We start from the raw sequence: 25,000 nt of genomic DNA, 5'->3' as shown, positions 1-25,000 counted from the left end.
AAATTCTACACTTCAACACCCGAGCAACATCAGGTACATCTGCCGGTACTTCTTTGTTTGTGTGTGCGTGTGTGTGCGCGCGCGCGCGCGTGCATACGCGTGCAATGTATTCGAGGTGGTTTCTTGGACTTGCTCTGTAGCATGCCAACAGATGGCAGTACACGGCTGCATGCATGAGGTAGTGTACCGAGTGACATCGCTGTGTTTACTTCGCAAATTGTGAAATTTGTGGGTTTTTCTTCTTTTTTTTTTTTGAAAACGGGTATGCTGTAGAGGCATTTCAAAAACGGAAGAACGTCCCCGGAAGACGATGAGTGATCTGGAAGAGCTTCCACGAGTGTCACCCCCGGAAATGCATTGCGCATCGAGAATTCATCCCCCAGGAGCAAACCGTCAATCGAGAGTTATACTGCGACGTTTTGAAGCCGTTTAGGAAGGGCATTCAACGTAAGCGACCGGTTCTGTAGGGCTGGATTATTTACGACGACAATGCACCCTGTCACTGAGCTCTCCTCACTCGTGAGTTTCTCGCCCAAAACAACGAGTTATCTCTTCTGGACCCGCCCTATTCACTAGATTTAGCACCTCCGGACTTTACCAAGATGAAAAAGCAGTTCAAAGGTCACCGTTTTAACATCGTTGTCGAGATCCAGAGCGAATCACAGCAGGTCCTCAACTCGCTTACGGAAAACGACTTTCAGGCCGGATTCCAAAAGTGGCAGGAACGCTGGGACCGGTGTAATGCTGCGCAAGGTGACTATTTTGAAAGAGATGATGCTAAAACTTAGGTAAATAAGTTGTTTTTTTTTTATTAAACATAACTAATCCGAAAACTTTTGATACTACCTCGTATGTATACATATAGCTGATTAATGTGTGAGTTTCTGTTTGTCTGATGGTGTTCAAGTCTTTGTATGTATATGTGTGCGAGTTTGCGCGCGCGCGCGCGCGTGTGTGTGTGTGTGTGTGTGTGTGTTCGTTTAGTCTTTTTGTTCATATGTTGATATGCAACCTACTGTAGCGAATGAAGCCGGTCACGATGCTTAGTATATTAAAAGATGATGTAAGTCTTAACACTGCGATGGTTGATGCAATTACATGATTAATGATTCACCAGACTGATATCTCAGATCCGTCTGTCTTTACTACGTTCTTTTGAATGAAATCTGAGAAATATAAACGATGACAGCTGGACTGGGTAGTGTGTTGGCCTGCTTAATTGAAAAACACGTATAGATTTGAGCGGTACCAGGACAGCTGAAATATTCTGAATATTGTATAGTGTAGTGGTGTGTGTGTGTGTGTGTGTGTGTGTGTGTGTGTGGCTGTGTGCGCGTGTGCTGCGCGTATGTGCGTGCAAGTAGTTGGTTTCAGAGTGTGCTATAGGAATTGCATTGAATCAGTTGAACTGTTGGTCTCATAGCAATGGCTCTGTCACCCTAGACCTTATTGTGTTCAGCATGTTTGAGCGTGTGAGCCGATTTACGTGTGAAACAATCGGGTTTTCACTACACTCTTCTTCCCCTGTTTTTATTGAAAGTTCAACCTGGATGAAATATTTCAAACATAATCTAGTCCTATTTCCGTCAAGAAGATCCTTTTTTACTGTAACGATCAAGTTATTTGTAGAAGTGTTCGTTTACTCTTTTATTCTTTTATATGTTTTATCACTAAGACCGTAGCCGCGCTGGAGCACTGCCAGTATAATCACCTTTTCAATAACCAATCTTGTGTGATTGACTTTTAGTGAAGGAGGAGTGTTCGACACCGCTACCATCTCTGAGTTGCCTCCCATTGCTATAGATTCACATGAGACCTAGGATAGGTCGAAAACATCTATCCCTACTCCAGATGCTTTGGTATATCATCATATAGTTGTGAGCCCTTGAATCCCAAGCTATTGTAGTACATGAACTTCACTCAATACAGGATAGCTGGGATTTTTGGAGCAGTGCAGACATCCAGTTCGGGGCTGTTATAGCTCTCGATATCAAAGTTTGGTGTCAGCCCTTCCAGGATTTCCCATATGGACACCACTGCATACCTCTCTCGTCTTCGTCTATGTATGCTTTATAGAAGTCTTTCTGCTTATAGAAGACAAGCTTGTTTGTAAAAGCCTGTGTCTAGCGAAGTCTTTGTGTTTATAAAAATCTATGAATTGGCAAGTGCGTGTTTGTGGTAGTGTTCTGGTTTGTAGAAGTATGTGCGTTCTTAGAAATATGCTTGTAGAAAGTGTGTATGTTTCTAGAAGCATGTCTACGTTTTCCTTTATAGATAAACTATTAATATCTTTTACAAAGGTTAATATAACTTTATGCAAAGTCTACAAAGTATATCCAGTCAACTGACATAATGTGAAGCGTTGATGTGATCAGTATGAAATATATAGGTATCTATGGGACGCAGCGTTCCTTGAGTGATGCCCTTTGCCGCCTCCTCTCTTTTTCAGATATCACTCAGCATAGTCTAAAGTGAATGACAATGCCTTAGTGGAAATCATCAAGGGTATAGTAGTTTGGCACCTAGTTTGAATGAATAAATGAATGATTGAATAAAAGAATAAAGGAAGAAAGAACAATTGTATGAATAAAGGTAGAAGGAATGAATAAATGACAGAATAAACGAATAACTAAATGAGTGGCTGAATGTATAAATGGATGAATGCAGGAATAAATGAAGAAAAAACATTAAGAAATGAATTAACTCAGGAATAAAGAATGAATGAATGAATGTTTGAATGATTAAACAAGTAAAGGAATAAAGAAAAATAAAGAAAGAAAGAGTGAATTAATGAACGAGAATAAAGTAATGAATAAAGGAATAATGGAGAGGATAAAAGTAATAATATTGTAAGGGCTACTGTAATATAATCCACCGAATAAAGTGAATGAAGACTTTTGAAATGACTTCAGTATATTTGGTATATTGATGTATATCGGGTATTTATTTCAGTTACTCACAGATTATACTTAGCTCTTAGCAGATAATATTAGATACTAGAACAGCTGCTATCAATCTTTTTCGGATCATCTCTTTGTTTGGCTCCAGAAAATCTTCACCAGTTTGCTCTTTCGACACAAGTTAAAAGCATTGTTGCAAATAGCTTTTTACTATGGAAACTAATAATGCAATAAATTACTAGTCTTTAGTTTAATTTGACAAAATCAATAATCTTTATCTAGTCTGGTAGATATTTACCAACATTCTCAGATGCCATTTTTAGCAACTGCTTCGCAGTGCAGTAAAATTATCAATGTAATGGGCCAGTTTAGTGAAATGGTACCGTCTACCATAAAACAGTTTTCAAGTCAATTAGTGTTAGTCTTAAATTGATTGGCATAAAGCCACATATTTCGAAGGAAACACTGGACAAGAATATTTAAATTGAATCAAGTTGAGTTTGAGAGACAGTTAAATGTTTTTAAATTAAATTTTTTTTTTTCTACTTTCAATAATCTATAGTTCTTAAACTATTAGTAGCAACAAATAAACAGATGTGTGCGATAGATCATATAAACCAGACAAAGAAATGTTCTAAAGGTTCGAAGGTTTTGTTATATCTCAATAAATATATTATTATTCAAAGCTAATACAAAATTCTCACAAGTTCATGCTAAAGTCAACTGAAATTATACAGAACTACTTCTAAAATAAACTGAAACCTGTCACAGATATTTATTGAACTATCATACTAAAATTTTGATTATTATTTTCTTTTATGTTCAAACTTCCTTGTAGAAAAGAAATTAAAAAGAAAGTTGAATTTAGAAAGCGCCTAAGAGAAAAGAAATATATATGAACAACATATTACAAACAAAAACGAACGAAAAGAAAGCATATCCATTCTAATTTGCATAGGGTTTCTAAGAGATACATTATGAACATTTTTTTAAAAGCTATCCCAGGAAAACAAAGATTGAATCAATACAAATATTTGAAAATTGAAATCAGAAAAAATCTGAGTAACGAAGATTGTTGTAATTGATACTTTCAGTATTTTATGGAAATAAATAAAGAAAAAAATGTTTGTTTCAACAAATCAGAAAGTAAATACTTTGTGAATCTCTAACCCATGGGAGGAAATCATTAATATCGTATGAAGTAAATTTCATACAAACAAGGATCAGATAAACAACGTTAGAATCGTTAAAATGTTTTCCTATATTTGTTTTGGATCTTCACGTTTTGATTTCCAATCCCGCCGAACTCATTCATTACTTCTTATTCTTTCAGGGTCGATAACATAAAGTAAAATTCAGTACTGAGATCAACGACATCAACTAATCCCCTCCTTAAAAAAAAAATTGAAGTTTTATATCTTTAATAAAAGTAAATATTGTTATAGCAGGCGCAGGAGTGGCTGTGTGGTAAGTAGTTTGCTAACCAACCACATGGTTCCGGGTTCAGTCCCACTGCGTGGCATCTTGGGCAAGTGTCTTCTGCTATAGCCCCGGGCCGACCAATGCCTTGTGAGTGGATTTAGTAGACGGAAACTGAAAGAAGCCTGTCGTATATATGTATATATATGTATGTATGTGTGTGTGTGTGTGTGTCTGTGTTTGTCCCCCTAGCATTGCTTGACAACCGATGCTGGTGTGTTTACGTCACCGTCACTTAGCGGTTCGGCAAAAGAGACCGATAGAATAAGTACTGGGCTTACAAAGAATAAGTCCCGGGGTCGATTTGCTCGAATAAAGGCGGTGCTCCAGCATGGCCGCAGTCAAATGACTGAAACAAGTAAAGAGAGAGAGAGAGAGAGAATAGGCATATTTTTTAGCCAGTTTCATACAAGTTTCTACTACGCCACCAGATATACCTTCATTTCCGTGGTGCTTCTTATACATCTTAGTATTTGGAGGGTTTTGGATAGGATTTGTATATTACATCAATATTACTGATTCTGATAGTACTTTTATCTTCGTCTGTTTGTTGAGTAGAATGTGAGTGTAACTCGTGAGTGTAACTAGTATGTAGTAATGTTGGAGCAATGTAATGAGATGAAGTGAACCTCTGCAGATTTTTGTGTCATTGACTCGACTCGAAGTTTATTGTTTTGAACCCCTTGATAAAGGTTTTTCAGATCCGTAATCTTCCGTATTTTTAGAATCCAAGATATCCAGGATGACATTGTCCAGGGTTTCTTTATTTTAAGATAGGATATGATTTGATGAAGTTAATTCTAGCTGATCATGCTATAGTGCAGAATCTTCCTCGTCAGTTAGAAAGTTTTACAATTCTAGTGTATTTTCTTCTCTTTTTTTCTATCTTTCGTTTTTACTTTACGGTTAACTATATTCGTATGTTGTTGGGTTTGTTGTCAATATTGTTGTTTTGTGAGTAAGTAGTACAGAAATATTGTGAAACATTATCACATTTCCGTCGTTGCCTTTCTAACTTTTACTTGAGTTCGTTGCTCTCACTGTTATGTTTTGGCAAAGAAAAACAATTTCAGATATCTACTTTATACTATTAGCTTCACATTTTTTCGAACCAACGTGTCAGTCGCTTCGTCGTTGCTAGATCTATTAGAAATAACAGTCAATATTTTTCCTCAAATCGTATTCTAAAGCTTTAGAACATAATGAGAGTATCAAATATTGATTTCAAATGTTGGCACAATTTCGAGGGAGGAGATAAGTCAATTACGTCAACCCTAGTGCTCAACTGGTACTTATTTTATCGATTCCGAAGGGATCAAAGGCAAATCGAACTCGCCGGCATTTGAGCTCAGAACGGAAAGTCAGGCAAAATGCCGCTAAGCGTTATAACGATCCTGCTAGCTCGTCGCCTGGTGAGTGCATTAAATAATGTAGTTTGATACAGATATACTTTTGGACAAAAGATGAAGTAGTTATGGATAGGTCAGTCGTCAGCTTGTTCAATCAGATGTGACCTGAAGTTAAATATCAACAATATCACTCTTCCTCCATCTTGAATCGTGTCCAGGATAGAGCTTTATGTTTCAGACTGTGAGAGAGGGAAACAAAAAGAAAGAGAGACGGAAAAACAAAGAGAGAGAGAGCAAAGTCTACCGACCTTGGGCAATTTCTCTTTGATGTGTGTGCGCGCGCGCGTGAGGAGGCCCTGATATATAACTCACTAACTCCCATCTAACACCTCACACCCCTTCACACGTTTAGTGATGAGGAGTGTCACAAAGTTTTCTGAACTCTGTTCCACTTGAATTACGTTATTAATGCTGTGTAGAAATATCTGAATGTGTCAAGAAACAATATTCATTCTCTTCAAGTCAATTCAGCTAATCGCTTGTTGGCTACAAAAGATCAAGCAGAGAATGAGGTTACTTGATGTTTCAATCTTGTTTATTACACATCTCTGATCCAAATAAACCAATAGCAATTTCTTTTCTCTATGCACACATCAGATTTATAACAATAACAACAGCAACAAAATATAGATAAAAATAAAAATGAAAATAAAAGCAGAGGGAATGGGAAATAGGACATGTGACATTCTTATGTTCCTGAAGAACGTTAGCTACTGTGTAAGTGAAGCGAAATGATTACAAGTAAATATTGAAACCGTGTCGTTGACTCATATTACCTTAACTTGAAGCTTTCAAAAAATAACATACGTAATTTGTCAGCAGAACTGAGTAGAGGTAAAATTGATACTTAAGATATCAGTTTCTGATCTGTTAATGTATTTTGTTTTAACAATCTCTGTCAAAATCTGATTCAATAACATTCTTGATTCTCTCAACAGTAATGGAATTTCACATCAAAAATAAATAAATGAATATATAGCTGAATAAATAGATAAATAAATAAATAAATAACTGTAACAGCAGCAACATTTATTATTTATTTTATTTTCTGGAATATGTGATTCTTAATGATTTCGTAGATATATTGTTTCACTAAAATTTTGAAATACAATAACTTACTTGACAATGGAAGCATACGTAGCAGGGTAAAGATATGTTCGCAAGAAATGAATTATGACAGCTTCATCAGATGAAGAAGAGCTGCATCTACGATATTCATAGAGTTTAGTGGACAGGTATGAGAAAAAAAGCATAAGAAATCTCGACACGTGGATGAGTCATTAGGACACGAGATATGAAGATAGTGATGCGTTTTCAGATCAGAGACGTGGGTTGAATGCCTGCAATAGATTGGACAGAGTTTCAGGCACCCAAAAGTAAGATGGGGATGTGAAACCAGATAACAAATTAGGTCGAAGGGAAAGATAAGTTACTAAAGAAATGATAACATGATCCTATTTCAAATTGCAATTGTACCCGTTCATTTCAGATTGCTTTCTTACACACACACGCGCACACACACACACACACACACACACACACACACACACACACGTTAGTAAGAAATAGTAATATTTTTACACAAAGCTTAGGTAATAAATCTGACAAGCATCGACGAATTACATCAGGCACTTTTAAACACACACACACATACAATATATATATATATAATTAAAGAAGAAAATTGCGCACAGTTTACATAGTTCTAATATATTTTAAACGAAAGAGTATTGTAGTTGATGTGATCAGTTTCGCTTTCGCTAATCATGACATTGAAATTATTGTAATTTTGTATTTTCTTAAGAAAATAAGAAAATGCGAAATTACTAAAATTTCAATGTTATGATGAGCGAAAGCGAGACCGGTCGACAACCACTATACTCTTTCCTTTAAAATATATTAAAATAATTTAAAATGTGTATATTTTCCTTCTTTTATTTTATATATAACCTTTTTGCATTACAACTCACCAAGTGGGGGTAGTCGAAATTCTCTTCCTCCTTTTTCTTGCTATATATATATGTGTGTGTGTGTGCGTGTGTATGTGCGCGCGCACGCGTGTGTATATGTATATATATATATATATACGGCGCTGAGGGGTAAGCTTGGTTCTGAATCACATGGTCTCGAGTTAAGACCCACTCCGTAGGCCCTAGAGTAGATGTTTTCTACTATAGCCTCGGGCCGACGGAAGCTTTGCGAAAGGATTTGGTAGAAGGAAAGTGAAAGAAGGCCGTCGTGTATACATATATATATATATATATATGTGTGTGTGTGTGTGTGTGTGTGTGTGTGTTGTGTGTGTGTGTGTGTGTGTGTGCGTGCGTGTGTCGTTGTGTGTGTTGTGTGTGTGTGTGTATGTGTGTGCATGTGTGTGTGTTGGTTTTTGAGTTTTGTGTTTACGTCCTCGTAATCATCTAGCGGTTCGGCAAAAAGTACCGGTAGAATAAGTACCAAGCTTTAAAATAAGGACTGGGGCCGACTCATTCGACTAAATTCTTCAAAGCGGCGTTCCAGAACGGAGAATGACTGAAAGAATTAACAGATAAAATATACATACGTGGTCTGATCAATAAGTATCAGGACTGTTGTTATAGTAATGAAGCTAAAGCACGGAGATTAAAGCTGCTCGGCACAGATTGACCTTGAACAGTGCTGTACATGCGCACAAAGTTTTAACGTTCTAGCCAACTTCCGCTGTTTACAGAAGGAAGAAAGTAGAAGGAAGGTGTGTAGCGTGTGATCGTCGCATTAAAGATGACGGAGAAAATTGAGCAGAGAATCTGAATAAAATTTTGCCAAAAGCTTGGCGATACCTGCTCAGACGCCTACGCAAAGTTTAAAAAAATTTTTTCATCGTTCTTAACTCAATCAAGGAGATCTTGTGCAACTGAAACCCGAGTGTCTTTTTGGTCAGCTGAAAGTAGTTTGGGCACAAACTTGGCAGACACGCGTCTCATACCCAAATCTTCAGTGATAATGGACTGAACTGAACCGTAACTAATCTGCACATCCTCTAATAACTCACGGATGGTGATTCGACGATTTTCACTCACAGCTGCACGCATATCAATGTTTTCCTCAGTTCTGCTGGTTGCGGTTTTCCCAGAACGCTCGTCAATATCGACATCTTTTCCGGCCATCTTGGAAACGTCTGAGCCACTCGTACACTTATATGCAACTCATATACTCTTCTCCATACACTTTCTGCAATTTTGCGTAAGCCTCTGAGCATGTACCGGCTTTCTCTGTCATGGTCAATGCAACCATCACACGCTACACACCTTATTTCCTTTGGGGAACTTGTTCTGGCTCTATTTACATTCTGGGATAAACTCACACCCTACTTCTCATCAGTCGGTGGTTAACAGAATGAAGTACATGTCTATTGCTGTATCTAAGGTTTTGACTAATCCTTGTACTCTAAAACTTCCGCATTTGTGCCTAAATCAAAGACTGCATGCATGTGTGTGAGTGTATGTATATATAACGTTTGTATTATATACATTTATAATACAGGCATATTACATATATAAATATTCATATGATATAATACATACATATATATATATATAGGTTTTATAATACACACACATATGTATATGCGTGCGCGCGTGTGTGTGCGTGTGTGTGTATGTGCGTGTGTATCTGTATGAATGTACACGCATATATAAAATCATCACTGTATACTAAACCTGATTGCAATAGTACGGAATATATATTTGTAATCTTTTAACCAACTCTGACTGAGGACACGAAAAAAACAAGTGAAGAGCTCACTGAACAATTTAAAAGTATCTTCACCTCCCTCTGGGACACATGCAAATAAAACCCTGGCTGAATTCTTTAACAGCCATCGATTAAATCGACATTGCGGAAGCAGATATAACAGTATCTATGAACGAAATGAGTTTAAGCTCAGCAACTGGTCCCGATGGCTTTCCAGCTATTCTTCTGAAGTCATGTAAACAGGCTTTCGCAAAGCCACTTCAGATACTTTTCCAGAGTTTCCTTGAAAGTAGTAAACTTCCTTAAAGCTCAAAGAAGGCGTTATATGCCCTATCCACAAAGGTGGGAGTAGAGCAAAGGCTAAATACTTCAGGCTAACCTCTTTAACTTCACCTGTCAGTAGAGCCATTGAAAGAAACGTCAGAAAGAAACTAATAATGTTCCTAGAAGAAAAGGACTTACAGAACGATACACCGTATGGCTTCGGTCCTGAAAGAAGCTGCTTCATACAGCTCTTACGGTACTATAATTGGGTTTTTAAGCAGCTGCTGGATCATTTAGAAGTCAATGTGATGTATCTTGACTTTGCAAAGTCCTTTGATAAGCTAGACTATGACATGATATGCCACAAAATGCGAAACCTTGATATAGTTGGCAAACTGGGAGAGTGGTTGCATGACTTCCTAAACGTCAGACACTTGCATCCAATGGTATCCTCTCTAATTCTAAGTGGTGTCCCCCAGGGAACTGTTTTGGGGTCATTACTGTTTAAAATAGCTCTCTTAGATATGCCAATGGCTACTCAGTCAGCCACAGTGACAAGCTATGCCGATGATACAAAATTATCACAGGCAATAAAGAACCCAGACAATGTCTCAAGACTACAACGGGACCTAAATGTAATATACAAGTGGACTGAAGTAAACAACATGCAGTTTAATGTTGGAAAATTTCAAGCACTGCGCTATCAGCTCACAAATGCATCGTAGTCTGCATATACTGGAACCGAAGGCACGGCAATTCCAGAGTGACCGATAGTAAGAGACTTGGGGACTAATATGTGTAATGATGTATCATTTCACATGCACATTACTAAGATGGCAACAAAGTGAAGACAACAGGTAGATTGGATACTAAGGTTCTTCAAGACAAGAAGTCATATTGACATTGTGAAGGATATTTGTTACCAGCCGTCCGGACTACTATTCACAATTATGGTCACCACATAGAGCCATAATAACAGCGGAGCTTAAAGCAGTCCAACGTCACTACACTAAAAAGATTCTGACAGCGCAGCAGATGAACTATGAAGAAACTGAAAAACTACGTCTTTACTGCATGGCGTGAAGATGTGACAGATATATAATAATTCTACATATGGAAAATTCTGGAAAGGCTACTGCATAATTTCGGCATCGAGTGTTAAACAAGTGCCTGAACTGAGCGTCATTCTATTGTAACAAATGTACCGTTCACCACATTTAAAGTTAGGATCAGGTACTGCAATTACTTGGGGTTCCAAGGCCCACAGCTCTTCAATACCCTGCAAAAAAAAAATTAAGAAACCTACGTAATGTGGATGTGGATGTGGATGTCTTCAAAAAGGAGCTGGATATTCTTCAGGTACAGATGAGGGCAACAGTATCAAAATCTCTCATACACCAAATGGTCCATCAGCCAAGGGTAAAAGCACATGGAGGAATAGTGATATGAAATCCCACCGACTTGAGGAAATCAGCCAAAAAAAGAATGAAACTCATTGAAATTTCTATGAATATTTGCTCGTTTAAACGCTTTTCCGAATTTTCCATTGTGATTTTATAGCCGGTCACTTTTTATAGCTGGTCACTAATTTTTATAGCCGTGTTTTGTTACCGTTTGTGCAACACTATTTTTATATGTCTCCTATTTGGAAATAGATAATAAATATATTTTACTTTTGAAGTAAGAATATATACTGATAAACCCATCACTTACAACTACCTATAAGTGTTATCATTATACATATGTCCTGACTCCAGTTACATAAACGCCATAGCGAGAAATATATACTCTGAAACGCTAACGGACATTTTAAGCGTGCATGTATGTTGAAGATAAACAAATTCGTGTTCTTTTAACCGCTATAAAAAATAAAGTTTCATAACAAAAGAAATAAATTTCATTAACAGGTTGAAGAACGTGAAAAAGAGAAAATAATTACTACATTATTTTATTTATGTGTCTTTAGCATTTATAGTACAATTGGAAAGTAAAGTCATTTTGTCGTAGAGAATTACGGCTTAAAATTCACACTAGCTAATCTTTCATACTAACTACTATCATAGACATGACATAAAAAGTAGCCAATATCTCAATGAGTGAGTGTCGTAGAGTTTAGTAACAATCCAACGAACACTATCGTGAGTGTCGTGGAGTTTAGTAACAATCCAACGAACACTATCGTGAGTGTCGTGGAGTTTAGTAACAATCCAACGAACACTATCGTGAGTGTCGTGGAGTTTAGTAACAATCCAACGAACACTAAGTAATTTCCCAAAAATCAGGGTTTTTATAACTGCTCATATCCGAATTCTAAGAACCGTATTTCGTGAAACATTTCTTAGACGAAACTTTAGAATTCGTATATGGGCAGTAATTTTAACCGATGGAATACCAACAATTGTGCTTGTTCGGGTAAACGACCATTATGCCTTTTTATGACTTGCTGCAGTGACTTTAAACCTACTCGTCCAAACCGTTTTCTTCTTTTCTTTTTCTTTTTTCCATTCATAAACAAAATATTTGCCAAAACAGGTTTGACATTTGAAGAAATCTATTAAAAAACTTAAAAACGACTACACGATTTGAGATTCAAGTGCATTTGCAAACCCCCAAACAAGTTCTATATTCTTTCCTGTGTGAAAATATACTTCTCTGTCTCTCTTATTCTGCAACAAGATGCTATGCAATGTACTTAATTAGAGAAGTTCATTACATAATTTCTTGTTCCATGTCACCGAATTTAATCTTTTTATTACGCTCTCTACTCAACTACCGTTTCTTTCTAAAGCAAATGTATATTGGGTTCTAACTCAATATTTGCCTAAGTGAAATATTAAGTTCTCTCACTCTCTCTTTCTCTCTCTTTCTCTCTCTCTCTCTCTCTCTCTCTCTCTCTCTCTCTCTCTATATATATATATATATATATATATATATATATATGCACACACACACAGAGTTAATTCCCAATAAACGGTTTTGTCTGAATCACTTGAATTTCGATAATAACAACAGTGGGGAGTTACGCATTCAATATAAGAAAAATCTACGTGTACATACACGCACACACACACACGCGCACACACACACACACACACACACACACACACACACACACACACACACATACGCACGCATATGTGTGGTGTATATCTATTTATATATAAGTGACATTCCAGAAATGTTGAGATTTTGTTTTTAGGAGAGGCAATTAATTAGTAGCACTTTTACAAGGATATGATAGTTTTTGTATACTATTACTTTGCATCTAATAAGCTGACCTGCCACTTTTGTTATTACAGATTGAAAAAGACGGCAGAGCATTTTATACACATTCTACAAAACACTTTGCCACAGATGATTAGTTTGCAGAATGCAGTCGGGACGTATGGAAGCTCACTATGCAATAAAGTTTTGTATTAAACTAGGCAAAAATAGAAACTTATGATTGCTTATGGATTAACTTTTAAGCTGGCTCAAGATGTTCAAGGACATTAGAGAGGAGGTAAGAATTGATTAGAGGTGCGAGAGGATTAAGAACGTCAAAATACTAGAGGTGGTTGAGAAAATTCGTAATTTTCTGGATGAAGACCGTCGTGTGTCTATAAAGACAATAAGCATTGTTTGGATTTGGTGTGTTAACTGTACACAGAATTATTCACGAAAATCTGAATATGCGAAAAATTTGTGCAAAGTTTGTTCCTAGGGGGCTCAGTGACCAGTATCATGCTAAGCAACTACCCCTCGCCCTTCCTACAGCCCAAACCTTACTCCTTGTAGCTCTTGGTTGTTCTCCAAGCTGAACCTCTAATCAACTCTAACCTCCTCTTTAATGTCCTTGAACATCTTGTGCCAGCTTAAAAGTTGATCCATAAGCAGTGATAAGTTTCTATTTTTGCTTAGTCTAACACAAAGCTTTATTCCATAGTGAGCTTCCATACATCCCGACTGCGTTCTGCAACCTAGTCAGCTGCGACAAGTAGTGTTTGGTAGAATGTGCATAAAGTGCTGCGCCGTCTTTTTCAATCTGTAATAACAGGAGCAGTCGTTTTTGAATATGAATGAGTCTGTGACTTTTATGCGGTTTTCACGGAGTAGCTGGAGCGCTAACAACAAATACATTGAAGTCAGAGATCCTGTTTTGAAGGAGATTAGAGTTTTGTACTTATTTGAAATTAACGTTTCTCCTGAAAAAGTCCCAAACGTATGGATTATGTGTCTGTAAACGCATATGATTTTGCGTAATCTTGTATATGTGTATGTATGTGTATATGTATGGTTATACGTATGTATGCATGTGTTGTCGTGTATATATGAATGTATGTATCACTGTATGTATATTTATTTTCCTACATTTATATTTTTACAGAAAATTTTTTAAATTATTTTAAACACCTAAACCTGATCATATATATATAATATATATATATATATATATTATATATATATATATATATAAAGATGCGAGTGCTGGGAACACAAAAAGGGGATGAATTTATCGAGAGTGAAAATCAAAAACATTTACCGATAACTTTAACAACTCGTACCGCGGTTTCTGCTTCTTTCTAGCAAAACACAGAATGTTTGCTAAGGCTAGCTTCATCAGCGAGTCGCCTGAATTTAATCGAGGTCTGCAGCGATGTGGGGCTATATGTTAAACCCGACTACTAGCAGATCTTAACTTTTCAAATCTCTGCGCAGACGTAAAATTTACACGGGCATGCCGGGAAGAATTTTACGAATAAATTCATCATGTAGTATGCGAATATAAACAAGAAGGGTAGTAATATTATTTACTACCAGGTGCCCAGCACAAAAGACGAATTAGTCATGAGACAAAAATATTATTCATATAGAAAAATATTATTCATGTGGTTATACAATTAAGGGCTCCTAAATAAAGATGCCGAGTGCTGGGAACACAAAAAGGGGATGAATTTATCGAGAGTGAAAATCAAAAACATTTACCGATAACTTTAACAACTCGTACCGCGGTTTCTGCTTCTTTCTAGCAAAACACAGAATGTTTGCTAAGGCTAGCTTCATCAGCGAGTCGCCTGAATTTAATCGAGGTCTGCAGCGATGTGGGGCTATATGTTAAACCCGACTACTGCAGATCTTAACTTTTCAAATCTCTGCGCAGACGCAAAATTTACACGGGCATGCGGGAAGACTTTAACGAATAAATTCATCATGTAGTATGCGAATATAAACAAGAAGGGTAGTAATGTTATTACTACCAGGTGCCCAGCACAAAAGACTAATAGTCATGAGACAAAAATATTATTCATATAGAAAAATATTATTCATGTGTTATACAATTAAGGGCTCCTAAATAAAGATGCCGAGTGCTGGGAACCTGGTAGTAAATAATATTACTACCCTTCTTGTTTATATTCGCATACTACATGATGAATTTATTCGTAAAATCTCCCGGCATGCCCGTGTAAATTTTGCGTCTGCGCAGAGATTTGAAAAGTTAAGATCTGCTAGTAGTCGGGTTAACATATAGCCCCACATCGCTGCAGACCTCGATTAAATTCAGGCGACTCGCTGATGAAGCTACCTTAGCAAACATTCTGTGTTTTGCTAGAAAGAAGCAGAAACCGCGGTACGAGTTGTTAAAGTTATCGGTAAATGTTTTTGATTTTCACTCTCGATAAATTCATCCCCTTTTTGTGTTCCCAGCACTCGGCATCTTTATTTAGGAGCCCTTAATTGTATAACCACATGAAATATATTTTTCTATATGAATAATATTTTTGTCTCATGACTAATTCGTCTTTTGTGCTAGGCACCTGGTAGTAAATAATATTACTACCCTTCTTGTTTATATTCGCATACTACATGATGAATTTATTCGTAAAATTCTTCCCGGCATGCCGTGTAAATTTTGCGTCTGCGCAGAGATTTGAAAAGTTAAGATCTGCTAGTAGTCGGGTTTAACATATAGCCCCACATCGCTGCAGACCTCGATTAAATTCAGGCGACTCGCTGATGAAGCTAGCCTTAGCAAACATTCTGTGTGTTTGCTAGAAAGAAGCAGAAACCGCGGTACGAGTTGTTAAAGTTATCGGTAATGTTTTTGATTTTCACTCTCGATAAATTCATCCCCTTTTTGTGTTCCCAGCACTCGGCATCTTTATTAGGAGCCCTTAATTGTATAACCACATGAATAATATTTTTCTATATGAATAATATTTTTGTCTCATGACTATTCGTCTTTTGTGCTGGGCACCTGGTAGTAAATAATATTACTACCCTTCTTGTTTATATATATATATATATTATATATATATATATATATATATATATATATGTATATAATATATATAATATATATCACACATACACGCGCACACACACACACACACACACACACACACACACACATATATATATATATATATCTTATTATAAAAGGCAGATTTTATCTGCCTCCCTTTGGGAGTTATAGAAATCTACAATATAGGATTTCTTCAATACAATTTACCTAGCATTTTAAGAGTAGAATCATCGCGTCATGCCAGGTCCAGTTTTTAAAATTTAAACTCCAATTAAGCAAAATTTACAGAAAACTCACATTCTGGTGTGTGTCAAATGCTTTTCTTAGTCTGGTTTACACCACACGCAAACGCACACATACAGTGTGCAACGAATAAAATGAAAGTAATAGCGACAGAGTGATTTGAGGAAGACTAAACTGAAAGTATTTAACCACTACTCTAAAAATAAAAAAACACAGCAAACAGAAACAAATAAATACATAACCATTTACTCCTCACACACAATTTCTTCAATTAGAATTTACCTAAGATTTTTCAAAGTACTCCATTCGCTCATGCCATAATATATTTCTTTCAATTTCACCCCCAATTAAGACAAAATTCGAGAAAACTCATATTTTAACATATCGCTCCGAAAGCATTGATGTACATGTGTGCGGCGTGAGTGTGTGTCATTCCTCACACACACGCATACACATACATATACAACTACATACACATACAACTACATACAAACACGTGTGTGTTTGTTATTAGTAAAAAGGCGCCAAATCACAACTCACTTATCATTCCACACATTTGCAAAGACACACGGACGGACAGAAAAGGTAAATTGGTTTTTATTTTACTCTGTATATATTTTATTATATATATTATATATAGATATATGTATATATAATTGTAGTATGAAACAGTGTTTATGTATAAACAGACGACACTTATATATAGTTATTATAATAAGAGATTATAAATGTATGCATCCGTTTAACCCTTTCGTTACCAAGCCGCCCGAATTTACCTATTCTTATTTAAATGAGAATATCAGAGCAAATCTCTTTAGTACATTCGTGAAAACACGTATTATACTTCGTAAACACTTCAACTACAGTTTTGTACAAAAATCGAAGTGTAATTTTAATTCCGTGAATTATGGGAGATTTTTTTCCGAAATTTTTTCCTATTGTGTTTTCAAAATTTGTAATTCTGACAAAAATGGATACGAATTTCATTATATCAAGCAGCGAGTCAGAATTCGAAGGATTTTCTACTGAAGACCTTCATAATCTAACTCTATGACTGAAAAAAAAAAAGCATCTTTATATAAGAGTGAAGTTGTGTGGTGTCTGTCTCCTACGATTTAGATTCCTAACTACTCCCACATTTTGCGGTGCAGTTTAACCAAAAGCGGGTATCTTATAGTCGTGATTCATATCGAGAGCCCTTCTGGGTATTAGCGTGCGTCTACGATGAGTCTACGATTTAAAAAAATTTACCATCATATTTTTCCATTTTAATGCATTTTTTTTCGCTTTTATATAAGGGAAGTAACTCTCTAAAAATATCTACGATGTGTCAACGATTTTTAAAAAAATTTACCTTAATTTTTCTTCAATTTTTAATGCATTTTTTTGCTATTTTTTGGCTATAACTCTCTAAAAATGCTTATATAGTTATTTCCCTTACAACCCGAGCAACGCCGGGCGATACTGCTAGTATATATATATTTATATACATACATACATAGACACATATACATACATGTGTATATGTTGGTATTTGTGCGTATATGTGTGTGTGTGTTATTTTTATTAAGATACATTTGGAGTGATTATTTAGTAACTCCAAACTTTTCATTACCTGGATATTTTCGCTGCTGAGCGTTTTCTAATCAATTTCTACCTTTGACTAACATCTACACGTACCCTACTACTCCTACATAGCTTATTTTTCATTGCCCACAACATTATTCCCGTTAAGAAATATCCTGTTCCCTCCTGCCTAACGAAAAGTCGACAATAGGCTTTAAAACTTTCAAAATTCTTCTGACGCTCTTTGAAGGAGGAAATGCGGTAGTTGATAAAAAACTAAAGTTACAACAATTTAAGAACATTGAAGGACTACGCTAAACTTAATCACATTGTGATTTAACATTTAGATAAGAAGGTTTTGACGACAACCAGCTTCTTCCAAGATTGATTTATAAATATTTTATGCCAGTGGAAATATTTCCAACAAAGCGTTACTAAGCATTGCCATTTTAGACAAAGCACTAAGTTTCCCAGAGAAATTAAGTTAACTTTTTGATATCATGATGGGTGCGGTTTAGAATAAATTCTTTGTTCCAGTCAACTGCTCAAGTAACTTCACGGCATATTATGTGTACACTGTGATACGACTTTTAAGAGCACTTGATGGGGAGATTCAGCCTACAGTTAGAGACAACTGGACAGCAATCAACATTATGGATGCTCTGGATATCATGGCAGAGACATGAGATGGAAGAAAGCCCTCGGCTGTGAATGATATCTGGAATATCATATGATCACCCTGCGTACAGATTTTCTTACAGCGGAAATTCTACGTCAAGTTTAGCAAGGCATTGAGATTGCAACAAATATTGTAATGTTTGAAGAAGTAGAAGATTATGAATTTAAGTTGTTGGAGTTCCATAAAGGACGTTTGTCTCCCGAGGAGCTGACGATGTTACAACAAGAGCGAACAGCAGGTCAAGAAGAGGATAGTAATACATCATCCACTCCACTTCAGTTGATTGTAAGTATAAGGCTTCGGTTGATTGTAAGTATAAGACTTCTAGTCTTCGCGAACGTAACATAAAAATTATAAGAGGAGGTCATAATGAATTTAGTTCCTACAGTAAGCAATTCATATAGATGGAGCATCGAAAACGTCAAATAACTTTGGATAAGTGCTTCGCCCCTGCAGCATATATTGATGTTAAACTACAGTGCAGAAGATGGTGCCTCCACTTTCTTCCTGTAACACCCATTACATCACCACCCATCGCGCAGCTGTCTAGATATTTTGATATGAACTTACTCTACAATGATATTACTGTATTGTTCATTCTTTTATTTTTAGATATACGTACTGCACAGCTTGTGTTTAAATTTGTTGTTTCCAAGCATGAATGTGATTGTAGTTTTTCTTTTCCTTCCGAAAATTGTTTCCATCGAATTGCATTTCAATTTCTTACATGAGAATGAATGGGAAAATAAGTTTTGCATTTCAAAATACCACATTACAGCAACATTTTCGGGAATGTACGCACATGCTCTCACACACAGCCATACCGTATCACAAACACTGCGCGCACACAGACACATGCCTGTTTATCTGTACATATGTGCGTACATGCCTGTGTGTGTGTCAGAGAGAGGGAGAGAGAGAGAGAGAGAGAGAGGAGAGAGAGAGAGAGTAAACGAATGTATGTATGTATGTATTTGTGTGAACACATGCGTTCGTGCCTGTCTATGTATCAATCTGCTTGTATGTACGTATAATAATCTTGAACCAGATGCTTTTGGGTTGCTCATGTTGTCAAGATGAAAGATGGAAAATAGCCCAAGCCGATATTTTACGGGTAGCTGACCAAAGGGAAAAGGCTTCAGCATAAATCTAGGAAGCAGTGTAAGAGAGTCATGAAAGGTAAGCTGAAAGCTTTGGAGATTGATGCGGATGCCTATAAGACATTGACTGAAAACCGTTCATCAAAGAAAGAGCCTATCAAGTATAGATGTGGTATCTTTGAGCAAAATGAATGGAGTATGCTGTTTTGAAATGTTCACTCCGTAAGCGGGACCCAAGTGCAATGTCTATGAAAACCCAGCAGAAATTGAAGTGCAATGTCTGCGGACGATTTCTTCTCTCAAGAGCCGGGTTTGTTAGTTATCTAAAGTCATACAAGCCAAGAAAAAATGAGCTGCTAGTGAGATGATTCTCCTGCCATGCGCACCGCAGTACATTTGTCATGAAAAGTAAAATAAGTGCTATGTTTGTGAATGTTCCTGTAAAACGAAAACTGAACTGAAAAGCCACCTGCATGCACATGATCATGCAATATTCGATGAAGAGATGGCACTCTTCTAACAAGAAGTAGCAATCAGCATGTATATATGTATGTATGTCATTTTTCAGTTTATTTCAGTATTTCTTGCCAGTAGAGAAAGAACCGATTTCTAACCTGTATCCAAGGCTCCTTCATTAGAATTTCAGCATCAACAACACAGTATTTTTGTATGTATGTATGTATGTATGTATGTATGTATGTATGTATGTATGTATGTATGTATGTATGTATGTATGTATGTATGTATGTATGTATGTGCAGATTTGTATGTTTTATGTATGTATTCTCATGCGTATAGTTGCATATCTACACATGTTCATATATATTTAAATGATAAACTTCTGGAAAGTTTTACAGATTTTTACAGTTCCAGTGATGGATTGGACCTGTAGTCTTCGAATTAACTTCCTCCTTTCTGGTTTTGAGAAGTCTAATTTCTCAAGATTGGTATTTAGGCAGTGTTACATATCCCAGAGCCCCAATAATTACAGGTATAAACCTGAACTTGTAATCTGGATAGAGTAACTGCAGGTTTCTCAGTAGTTCAGCATAGATGTTCTCTTTTTCACTGATCTTCAGCTTTATGTTAACATCTGCTGGGCAATTAATTTCCACATGTATGTATGCATGCATTTATGTATGTATGCATGTATGTATGTATGTATGTATGTATGTATGTATGTATGTATGTATGTATGTATGTATGTTATGTATGTATGTATGTAGGCATAGAATAGCTGATGAGTTTAGAAGTTCCTTCGCAACCACAAGGTATCAGGTTTGATCTACTGTGCGGCATCTTGGACAAATATTGACAATAGCCTCAATTCTATAATACCTTGTGAGTGGAATTGGGTCGACGGAAACTGTACAGAAACTCGTCGAATGGGTTGTACTTGTAATTCGAAGGTACAGCCCCGTAACACACTGTGTCAGGCCGATTCTACTTAAGAATTATGTTAAGGGTATCTATGTCTGTGGATACTCAGCCTCTAATACGTTAGTCAGGGGAGCAGGTAATTCATTTGATCGATCATTTGAATCTTTATAGTCGAAAGCAGCGAGAATCTGCCTTTCATTCATCCATCCATGCATGCATATATGTATGTATGTATGTATGTATGTATGTATGTATGTATGTATGTATGTATGTATGTATGTATGTATGGATGTATGAATGTATGCGTAATTGTGTTTGTTTTAACCATCATGATTAAGACCACTCTGGAGCACAGGCTTTGTGTATAAATCGATATTTTAATAGAAGATATTAACTCCGACATAATAGAAGCCATGATTTCTGATTATTTTACGAAGAGCTTGTTGAAAGTTGTTGATGTTAGTCATTCTCTACGGAATGGCGAATATAATGAGATGTGTCTTCAGATTGATCTATCGAACGAGGCATTATGTAATAAAATGAAATGTTTGATGATTGGGTAACATGTTAACTTTGAGAGAAAGATATATTAATGATGTCTAGATTGGCCTTTCTCTGCACATTATATAGTATACTAAGTTCTGACTTTCAGATTATGTTCATAGCATGAATATAATTATCTGTATTTTCGTTGATTAACAAGCCTAGATCAAAGCAAGTATTTTGGCTATTTCCTTTATATTTCTCGCTGTAATATTTCTTATTAAGGTTTCTTTGAAGTATAATGTTTTATTTCGCCTGACTTCGTAATTTGGTAGAGGAGATGGCGACTGCAGTTTGGTTGCACACTTGGATACAGACACAGAGTCTTTGTATTAAATGCACAATATTGATTACATTATGTAATTCATTTTTATGCCTTGTAATAGAAGTTTCTCTATTATCATTTAGGTAAATCAGCCGCAATAGGAAGTCGCACGGGCACACACTCATGCACATACACACATAAAGTGTATGTATGGAAACAATACATGTTAGACAAAAGAAATGAACGACTTAAAAAGGAAACTACTACGCGATTTATTGATATACCAGAAATAGCAGTCAACCGTTTTGAAAAGGAAGAGATATTTTGGATGATAATAATAATAATAATAATAATAATAATAATAAAATAATAATAATAATAATAATATAATAATAATAATAATAATAATAATAATAATAATAATAATAATAACGATAATAATAATAATAACTTTTTCAAATTCTGTCACACGGGCCGAAATTTTTTTTGGGTGGGGAGGATTACATCGTTCCTAGTGTGTCACTGGTACTTAATTTATCGACCCCGAAAGGATGAAAAGCAAAGTCGGCCTCGGCGGAATTTGAACTCAGAATTCACCGGCAGACGAAATACCTATTTCTTTACTTCCCACAAGGGGCTAAACACAGAAGGGACAAACAAGGATAGACACACGGATTAAGTCGATTACATCGACCCCAGTATATAACTGGTACTTATTTAATCGACCCCGAAAGGATGAAAGGCAAAGTCGACCTCGGCGGAATTTGAACTCAGAACGTAACAGCAGACGACATACCTATTTCTTTACTTCCCACAAGGGACTAAACACAGAGAGGACAAACAAGGACAGACAGACGGATTAAGTCGATTATATCGACCCCAGTGCGTAACTGGTACTTTATTTATCGACCCCGAAAGGCTGAAAGGCAAAGTCGACCTCGGCGGAATTTGAACTCAGAACGTAACGGCAGACGAAATACGGCTACGCATTTCGCCCGTCGTGCTAACGTTTCTGCCAGCGCGCTGCCTTAATAATAATGATGATGATAATAATAATAATAATGATAATAATAATAATAATAATAATAATAATAATAATAATAATAATAATAATATTAATAATAATAATAATAATAATAATAATAATAATAATAATCTTTTCTTTATCGGCCACAAGGACCGAACACAAAAAATATTAAGAACAATTAAGGACAATTAAGTACCCCACACATCCTGATCATCCCGACTGCCAAGGGTACACCAGGCAGGAAACCCTCTTCCACCTCAACTGCTCCGGCTTACAGACGAATATTAGGAGTAGGCCCATTCACACGAGCCATTTTCGCAACAGTCACCCATCTTTCAACAAAGTTACTGGGGTGGGGACAGTATTTTCCTCTCTACCCTCACTTTCCTTGTTAAGTGGAACTCATAAAAATCAATGAGGGCTCGACTGAAGAAAGTGTCTCTCTTTAGTCCTTTCAACTTCGTCCACCATTCTACCTCTTTCGCTATAACCATCAGGCAGAGAAAAACTGCCTTTCCCTCCCTCACAATGGATTCGGCTGATATCCGGATCTGTCCTACACGTAACAACAACATTTCGACAAAGCTCCACAGGTTAGTAATGCACAGACACTGGACGAGTGCATGCAGGACGGCTCCATCGCCCTGCGCACATCTCAGACAAGTCTGTTTGATAGCACTTCTGTGCCTGTAGTGCTTGTCTCGAACCGGCAGAGCTCCCCGGTAGCACTGTGAGGCCAGGAACTTCTAGAAGTTATCCATTGACCCTTGCCCGAAAGTTCTCTGGAAAAGACCAGCTAGTTGATCCCTCTCGACACCCAGAGTTGCTCCGAGAACGTCTTCGCTTTTTCCCTCCACTAATCCCGACTGGCAGAAGGCTGTGAGCGCTTGCCGACACTCCAGGTGCCAAGCGCCTTTTCTTGGTCTGCGCTTGACCCAGGATTGTAGCTCCATCAATGAGACGAGTTGCAGAAAATCCTTTTTGACGAACGGCGACCACACCTGTTCACCGTTAAGGAAACGTTGGAGATATCGCAGCCTCAGCTCATGTCTGCGTATCATTAGCCACGGCATGTCCAGTCCTCCACTCACCGGCTGTTGACAGTAGATGGACCGTCTGATGAGCGGAACACGTCCCTTTCATAGGAAGTGGAAGAGCAAGCGCTCCAACTTTATGAGGTACGAAGTGGGTGAGGTAAGTAGATGACGGAAGCGATGTATGTATTCGTCACATCCGCTCGACCCTTCAGGAACAGCCTCCTCTGTCTGTTTCTGGGTGAGATTGGCTAGCTTGTTCGTCGCCTCCTCCCAGTTCTTGTCCACCTGGAGGTCTGGACCAAACTAGACCCCGAGCAATTTAACGGGTCTTTCCATCCAGCTTCCTACAATGTTGTGGGTCGGCATGGACTTGCCTCTCCATATGCCGAGATGCAGGCCCATTGATTTCTCCTGGTTGATATTTGCTACTGTTACTGCTTTGAATACCCTTAGAGCAGTGCCGACTACCTCGATTTTCGAGATGTTCGAGGCTATTACGGTGACATCGTCCGCATAATCCGACACGAACCTTCCGCATCCTAGATCACGCGGAATGCCCCTCGAAACATCTAGCTTCCGCAACAATGACTCGAGAAACAGTACATACAGAAGAGGCGAGAGTGGGGATCCTTATACATATTACTAACATTGAATCATGTGGAAAACTTTCTCGTTGTCACAGTAGCATTCCTTACATGTTCCTTTGAAGGAACCTTCTGAACTAGGTTCCTCAAACAAGTTGGAATTGCTGTCTGAATTTTTTTTCAACTAACAGTTACAATTTCTTTCATTCACGGCATTTTGATCATAAGTATTTTACAAATTTTTGGTGGCTTCACTTGCATTACAACTTCGGCGCGACATGTAAAGCATAAGATAATAAAAATGCTCTTTGCTTGGTTCAATGATGGTTTCTTCATATAGAAAATTAATGTACTAAATAATGCTATTGCTCTGTTGAATCTCTTCATGAAATATGCTTCAGTGAATACCACCAATATTAACATACAAACTGATTTCAAAGGGCACGAAATCTTAATCGGAAGACCTTTCTAGACAACCTGAGATATATTATTTATGAAAGAAATGGCTGACA

Source organism: Octopus sinensis, linkage group LG2, assembly GCF_006345805.1.
Source record: "Octopus sinensis linkage group LG2, ASM634580v1, whole genome shotgun sequence".
Lineage (NCBI taxonomy): Eukaryota > Metazoa > Mollusca > Cephalopoda > Octopoda > Octopodidae > Octopus > Octopus sinensis.
The sequence above is the reverse complement of the archived record's forward strand: the minus strand, read 5'-3'. Positions refer to the sequence as shown.